Consider the following 9,175-nt stretch of genomic DNA (forward strand, 5'->3'; position numbering starts at 1 on the left):
TCAATTTATTTTAATTAATTCATTAAATCAAATTCCAATCAATTAAATAAATAAAATCTATTTATTTAATTAAATCCCCCTATTCATCTTTTAAATAAATTAAATTAAAACATTTATTTAAATCATTATCCCCCCCCCCCCCCCCATTTGCATTTTCCTACAAATGCAACTTGCACTCATTTATTGAAATAAACTAATTTTATTTTAAATAAAAATCCTATTTTCCCTCACCCACCAAATCCAATTGCAAAATCTAATCCCCTTCTAGATTCTTCTAACCCCTTCCTAATTAGCCTAATCCATCCCCTAATTATTGTCACATTCTTAAGCAAAATGGAGTCACTTCTCAAAGACTTCAAAAGACTTTGAAAAGCATTTAATGCTTTGTGTGTTCAACAAATTAACCCCCAAAGTCTTCAAAAACCACTAATGGCTCTTACATGACCATTTATGGCTCTTACATAACCATTTATGGTTATTTCAAACTTGTCCCCCCAAGCATTTATTGCTTTGACCATATTTATCCTTCTTGTCTTTGCACAAGAGTTTATCCATTGGATAAAAGCTTTATTCTTTGAATAAAGAGTTTATTTATTCAACTAACCTTGACTTTAACTCCCAAAGTCATGTCAAGCATTTAATGCTTATTCCCTCTCCTCTCAACCTATCTCACATTGACACTTGTCATCCTGGGATTGGGTTGAAAACCCTCACATGGATTTGAAATCATTCAATCCTGACCCTTGTTGAGATTACTCAATCTCAACCATCCATTGCTCCATTCTTCTTATAAATAGAGCCCATTTCTTCATAATCCAGATCCTGAAAACTTGTATGCATTTAACCTATAAGCATTTTAGAGAGCATTTAGCATAGCAAACTAATATCTTTGTTATTTTAGTTAAAATCAGTCATTTTAATAGCATCTAATATTTTAGTTTTTCATTTCCCATTTGAAGCAAAATACTCAAATCTCAATCCTCCATAAGCATCCATAGTGCAAAAAGTTGTTGAGAGCTACACTATTTTGGAACTTGGAGAGGAGAGGAACAAAGGAGAAGAAGCTAAGAGCATGTTAGGAGGTATTTGGAGATGCCTCATCATATTTGCTTCTTTAGTTAAATATGCTTTCATGTTTTTAGTATCTCTTTTGATATGCCTGTTTAGATTAGTTTTTGATTGATTAACACTAACAGTTTCTTGTGTGTGTGTTATTTATCTCAGACTAACGTTGTCCATTTAGCAGGGCATCACTTTTAATAAGCATATTTGCCTAAATTATCTTGACCCTTGAACCCTCTACATCAAGTAGTTAGCTTTGAGATACAGAGGTTTCTTCTTGCTTTGATATTTTTGTCAGATTTATGGCATTGATGTCAAAGGGGGAGTGATAGTGATGTGAAAAATAAATGCAGAACCTTATAGAGATATCATTCACAGGGCGAGAGTTATTGATATTGAGGAGATTATTGGTTGTCTTCCACAGGGGGAGACTTGTTTGGCATTTCTTGGTACTTAGATGTTTTTCACATCTAGTGTTGCCATCAATGCCAAAGGGGGAGATTGTTGGCATTATGGATGAATTGATTATGTGTTGCATTGATGTTTTGTTATTGATGTCAACACTAGCTATTATGGTTGGTTACCGACAAACAGGTTTTGGTTACCGATAGAAGATCTAGTGTTATCAACAGAAGAGACTATCTATTGGACATTTCCGACATGTTTGGATCTATGGAATGTGATTGGTTACATGCAGTACGTGCTTCTGGAGCATGTCTTGGTCAGATGGTATTGACTTGGTAATCAGATGCTATCATACACTCTGGTAAACCCTTACCGACACTAGTTTAAGACTTTACCGGCAAAGCTCTCACTGAGGAATCTTGACAGGATGCATAATTGGTGTTTGTGCACCTTCTACATGGATTTAAGGATGCTGAAGATGTTCTTTGATCGTGCTTCAATTGCTTGAAGACATTGCTTTGGCGTGGTGGACCTAGGATAGGTCTAGTACCTATCTAGGTTATGGACCGGTATCATGTTAACATGTACTCTACACGTTACCGGGATGTTTCAGGATGATTTATGGATTTTTAATTGCTGTTTTGGTCTTAAGCCGACATGGCATATCATTGTAATATGGATTTATGTAATGATCTTATTTTAATACATTTTAAGTGGCCGACCTAATTGGTTTTGGCCTTAGGGTTTGTGTTAAATGATGTAAGATCGCATTGTAGATCGTGGCATGGAAATGGAATAAGTGTTTGTGGCCTTGAAATGCAATATGATATGCGAAGGATATTTGGTCGATCATAGGTGATCGAATTGGGATTAAGGAAGAGGTCAAAGGCCTTCAGTATTGAGCTTAACCAAGACTATAATCAGGCATGGTAGATGCTATCTCTAGCAGTTCACTCTATTGGATTGTTGCCCATTTATCTTGAGATGGTTGTTGCCTCTCTGTAGTCAACAAGACTCTTTTGTAATTATTAGTACGCTCTAGGCAGTGTGCCTTCCTGCATGTGCAGGCCCCTCATTGTATCGCATACTTTCTGCAGAAGTATCATCTAACTGTGGGTAGGATTCCCACCGTGGTTTGTCCCTTTCCGGGTTTTCCACGTACAAATCATGGTGTTATGTGGTATGGTTTCTTTGCATTGATTATCTGTTTAATTGTTAAGTTGTATTGTTTACTGGTATCTATTTATGCTCTACCGGTACTTAATATGTTTAAGGGTTATTAAGTGGATTAAATGCTATAATTTGTTAACAACCAATTCACCCCCCCCCCATCTCAGTTGTTCACACGTTATCTTAACAAATAGTGCCTTGTACATAGCGTCGATAATATCCATTGCAATCATATCCTATCAGCTGGTTCATCAATGATCATCCTAGAGGATCTTTGTCATTGTGATCGTATCAGGTATCTTTTGTCGTCTCATCATCATTAATCTTTTATCCTAGTGTTGTTTTGAGATATTGTTATCATATCAACAACACCCATCATCAGTCTACATATGATCTATCCTTCCTAAAGTCGGACATCATCAAATCCTCATCAAATCGGTTATCCTTTTGACAAAAGATGTTTGAGGCTCTCATGTTGGCTTTGATTCTTTTTTATCTTTATTTATCTTTTTGAGCTTCTCGATTCATGTTTCCTCTTGGTCGCCATGATCTTTTATATCATGGTGCACTAGGAATAACAAGGCTTAGGATGTGATCTTGTTGCTTTTTGCTTGGCGTGTCTTTTAGATGTGTTCCTTGTTACATACCCTCATGAGGTCTCAACTATCTCATGTTACACTATGGCATATCTTCTGCTTGGGGTTTTTTAGCACCGTTGCTTGCAGGGTCTCTATAACTCTATGTCATGCTAGATTAGCATGTGTGTCTATTTATCTGTGTTAGTCCATGCATTGGATGATAAATTACACCCTGGCTCCTTATACCTTGGTGACTCACATACACTGCTAAATCAAAATAAGTGATATATGACATCTTGTTTTGTAGGTGCTCATGCTCCATGATGTTTTCATCTTCATCTCCACTACATTTTTCATCATTTCCTCTTCATGTGCCTCTTTCTTTCCATCCTGTCCACTGGGGCAATGTTTCTTTTGAGACATCGCTCGACCCTTTCTCCCTACGCACCCTCTCAAGGGGGCATCCCTAACCATTCCTTCATTCGCTTGGGGCATTTTCTCACTCCCCTTCTTTTTTTCTTCCCTCACAAGTGTCTTATTGTCTTCGTACCAACGCTATTGTAGCACCACCACGAAGAGCGGCAAAATGTAGACACTTAAATTTGGCTAATCAATTTAGTCAAATTTATTTCCTTTAGCCATTTAATCAATTAAATATCTAAATTAATTAAGCCCATCCCTTGAATTAATTATTCTAATAGATTAATTCTCCCCTTCCAATCTCTTGAATTAATTAATCTAACTAATTAATTCCCCCCTTTCCAATGCCTTGAATTAATTAATTCCCCCCTTTCCAATCCATGAATTAATTAATTCCTCTTTTCATCCCTTTTATTTGAATTAATAAAACTCAAATATTCCCTTTTGATCACATGTCTCCTAACTTCTAACTACCTAACTAACCCCCTTCTAGCCTAACCTATTGGCATTTGGCATTATAACAGACAATAAGAGATTGTTGGCATTTCAATAAGGATATTGAGAAGGTTGTTGATGATTATGGATATAACTGATTAAGGATGATTTACTGTCTTAATATTATTATTTTGTCATTGATGTCAAGAAATTGATTTTCTAATTTAGTATGATGTTGCCATATCTTAAGAAGTATGATTTGATGAGTATAAAGATGTCGGTAAAAGACACAAAAAGAATATGATGAATAAGGGGATGAATAAGGTATTCAATGGGAAACTATTACCGAGTCAGACAATGATGAGATCATGATGTTTAGATTGTTTTAACATCATACATATGTTGTAAATTGTAAGGTTAATACTATACTATGTTACTGAGCAAAGAACCTAGTCGGTAAACCCTAAGGTTATCGCTATCGGTTAATGAAGCCAGAATGTCTACCGAGTGAAGTTTAGTATTTACCGAGTTATTACCGAGTTGTAACCGAGTTGTAACCGAGTTGTAACAGAATACATTAAATGGTTACATGCGTTATTTAATAAAGGAAGCTGATGAGCTGGAACTGATTCAATGATTGGTATGTCGTGCATAAAGTTTGTTAATGAACTATGGCAAAGGAAAATCGGCATGAAGATCTACAACGCAGATTGAACCGCAATACCCTAGCACAAGTTCCAAGAAATGTATGCAAGTTCCTAGGCAAGGTAAAACGTTTTTCAGATCGAAGGATACATTGAACCTGGACAAGATTGAAGATCTTATGGCTATGATTGATCATGGGAAATGTGATCAAGGAGATTAAGCAGTTGGCTAATTGTTTATAAATAGGGAACTATTGATAAACAATGCATGCGGGCAAATGTATGCACAAGGATGCTACATAGTGATTACCGAGCATAGAAGCTTGAAGACCTGTTTGAATAATAGAGTATAGAAGCCCAGCAGATGGACAAGATTAGTTCTATGTCTAGATTGTATTGAGCAAATAAGAATCTGTTTTAGCATTTTAGATGTGAAGTTGCAAATAGATTTTTATTACTGTTATTTTGTGAAAGTGACAGAAAATCTCTTAACCAAGTGGACTTAACAGTTTTATTTGTAAAACCCTCTAGCAAGGTGACATTCTGATTGAGTGTTTGAAATCCTTTAACAAGGTCACTTCTAACAAGGTAAAGATCCTAACAGATCTGAGGGAAATCCCTTAACCGGGTCACATCTAGCAATGTGTTTGTAATCTTTAACAAGATTTGCTTTTAACCGAGCATACTCTAGAAGACTATATTTCTTAGTGGGTCTGAAATCCCAAAGTGGTTTTTCCCTATTTGGGTTTCCACGTAAAATTTGGTGTTATGAGGTTTATGATGTTTATATGCTTTTGAGTTTGCATGTTTAGCATTTTTGGTTATATTACTGAAGTATATGTTACCGAGGTTGAATCTGATGTTTTTATGGAAGATTAAGTTTGAATGATTCACCCCCCCCCCCCCTCATATTGTTGTCTATTGGATCTGTACTTACATTAAGTATCAGAACTATCAATTGGTATCAAAGCATTGGACTCCGGAAGAAAAGTTTAAAGGTACTTGAGGCAAAGATCCAAAGATGTATAAGAGGGATGCACCAAAGTTGAACAAGTCAAGTTTCTCTACATGGCAGAAAAGGATGAAGCTACATCTATCAGGAGTTGGAGAATATGTGGTATACTATCTGGAGAATGATTTTGTCACACAAAGCACCCATCCATTGACTATGGAAGAGATAAAGGCAAAGCAAGAACATATTCAAGCAATGATTGAAATAACATTTGCATTGACCGATTCAGAGTTTAATGATCTAGAAGGCTGCAATGATGCAAAGGCAATGTGGGATAAACTCATATCAGTATATGGAGGAGATGAACATGTTCAAAGAGCAAAAGTAGATAGTCTAAGAGGACAACTTGAATCTATGAGGATGAATGAAGGTGAGAACATAACTCAGTACAGTACAAGACTAAAGGAGATTGTCAATCAAATCAAAGGAGCAGGTGGAACTATTGAAGAAAAGGATATAACAAGTAAGTTGTTAAGAACCCTTCTACCAGCTTATGCAATCTGAGTCTCTGCAATCAATAAATTGAGGTATGTACCTAATATGCCAGTTTCTTTAGATGCTACTATTGGTAAGCTACATGCATTTGAGTTAAGTAATTTTGATAACAGTGGATCTTCGATAAATAAAGTTGAATTTGCATTTAGTTCTTTTCATCTTGATGAATCTAATGATTTCAATGAAAGAAAGTATAAGTACTCTAAAGGAGATCACAGTGGAGCAAGTGAAATATTTTGTAAGAACATGGAGGCAGTACACAAATTATATGAGGAAATCAAAAAGCAAGAAGAGTTTGAAGCACTATTAGCCAAAAGATTACCGAGAGGCAAAGGTAAGTATAAAGGAAAACTACCTTTGAAATGTTTCAATTGTGATAAAATAGGACATATGGCTTCTAACTGTCTTGACAAAGATTCTACTGAAAGGAGAGATTACCGAGATGATAGACAGAAAGATAATCATTACAGAGGACACCGAGACTTCAGAAGAAGAGATAGAAAGACATGCCTAATAGCTGATGAGGAATCCAATGATGATAAATCAGATGAGACTGACACAGAGGAAGTAGTTTATGTGGCTATCAAGGATGGATCAGATGAAGAGAGGTATGAAGAAAAAGCTCTAATATCTCACATAAACACTAATGATTCTTGGATTATAGATAGTGGATGTTCACATCATATGACGGGAGATAAACACAAGTTTGTTATATTAGAAAATTATGATGGAGGCTATGTTAGATTTGGTAATGATGCACCATGTTCGGTGAGAGTTAAAGGATCTATAACACTTCTTGATAATGCAAGATGCAATGATGTTTATTGGGTTGAAGGTTTGAAATACAATTTTTTGAGTGTAGCACAGCTAAACAACACAGGTTACCAAATATAATTTTAGAAAGGAATTGTCAAAATTCATGACAAGCATGGAAAGTTAGCTACTATCGAGACACAAACAAAAGGTAATACATTTCACCTTGACTCAACTCGGAACAATTGTTTGTATGCAAAGATAGATGATACCTGGTTATGGCATAAAAGGTTTTGCATGTAAATTTTGATAATTTGATCAAAATAAGAAAGAAGCACCGAGTAAAAGGTCTACCGAGTCTTGAAAAACCTGATAATGCTATGTGCCGAGGATGCCAGATGGGTAAGATGACAAGATCAAGCTTTACAAGTAAGTCTTACACTTCTAAGAGAATTTTAGATCTTGTGCACAATGATCTTTGTGGTCCTATGAAAGTTCAAAGTTATTATGGTGATAAATATTTCATATTATTTGTGGATGACTATTCAAAGATGATGTCGGTAATGTTTTTAAAAGAAAAATCAGAAGCTTTTCAAATGTTTAAATGGTACAAGGCAAGAGTTGAAACTGAAATAGGAAGACAACTGAAATGTCTTAGATCAGATAGAGGAGGAGAGTTCACATCTGATGAGTTCAACTTATTCTACAATGATCATGGTATTAAAAGACAAGTCTCTGCACTGAGAACTCCACAACAAAATGGAATAGTTGAGAGAAGAAATAGATCTATTGTGGATTGTGTCAGAACCCTGATGATTGAAAAGAAAGTGCCACAAACATTTTGGAGAGTAGCAATAAGCACAGCAGTTTACACCCTGAACCGAGTACAACTGAAGAAAGGTACTTTGAAGACACCTTATGAAATTTGGTATGACAAGAAACCTAATGTAAGTTATTTTAAAATCTTTGGAAGTAGATGCTATGTACACAAAGATGATAGAAATGGCAAGTTTGATCAGAAAGTGAAGAAGGAACATTTCTAGGTTATTCTTCTAGAAGCAAAGCATTTAAATGTCTGATGAAATCATCTAACAAACTAGTAGAAAGTGCAAATGTAAAAATTGATGAATTTGCAGAAAGAAATGATGAAGGAAATTCCAAAGAACTAGATGATTATGATGAATTTGTCTATGTTTAACCGACAAGTCCTATCGAGAAAACTGTTGAAGAAAATGAAGAGAATATCCAGTTACCAAGTGATGAAGAAGATCATACAGAGCCTACCAAACATGTATTAGCCAAGTATGTCAGAAGACATCATGCACCAAGTTAGATTATAGGAGATAAGGATGATCTAGTGATGACAAGGAACAAACTGAGACATAACACATGTCTAATATCTAAATTTGAACCGAGAATAGTGAAAGAGGCATTTAACAGTGAAGATTGGATAAATGCTATGACAAAAGAGATTGATCAAATCAAGAAGAATGACACATGGACACTAATCCCAAGACCGAAGGACAAAAATGTAATCGGTACAAAGTGGATTTTCATAAACAAGCTAAATGAAAAAGGTGAGGTCATTCGAAATAAAGCAAGACTAGTATGCAAAGGTGATGCTCAAGAAGAAGGAATTGATTATGGTGAAACTTTTGCACCTATGGCTAGACTTGAAGGAGTAAGAACATTGTTGGCATATGCTGCTTTCAAAAACTTCAAGATATATCAAATGGATGTCAAATTTGCATTTCTGAATGGAATGTTAGAAGAAGTTTTTATTGAACAACCTAAAGGATTTGTTGAAGACAAGAGTAAAGATCATGTATGTAAATTGAACAAAGCATTATATGGTCTGAAACAAGCACCTAGAGCATGGTATGAAAGATTGCACTCTTATTTGATTAAGATTGGTTTTATAAGGACAAGTGAGAACAACAATATGTACATGAAGAATGATGAAAATGGAATACTGATCTCAGCCATATTTGTTGATGATATTATATTTTGTGGAAATGACTCTTTATGCAAGAACTTTGGAAATGAAATGAGCAAAGAATTTGAGATGTCATTAATCGATGAGATAAAATATTTTATAGGTTTATAGATACTGCAAATGAAAAATCAGATTTTCATTACTCAATCCAAGTACATAAAGGAAATCTTGAAGAAATTTGGAATGGAGGATTCAAAACCAGTAA

Source organism: Cryptomeria japonica, chromosome 3, assembly GCF_030272615.1.
Source record: "Cryptomeria japonica chromosome 3, Sugi_1.0, whole genome shotgun sequence".
Classification (NCBI taxonomy): Eukaryota; Viridiplantae; Streptophyta; class Pinopsida; order Cupressales; family Cupressaceae; genus Cryptomeria; species Cryptomeria japonica.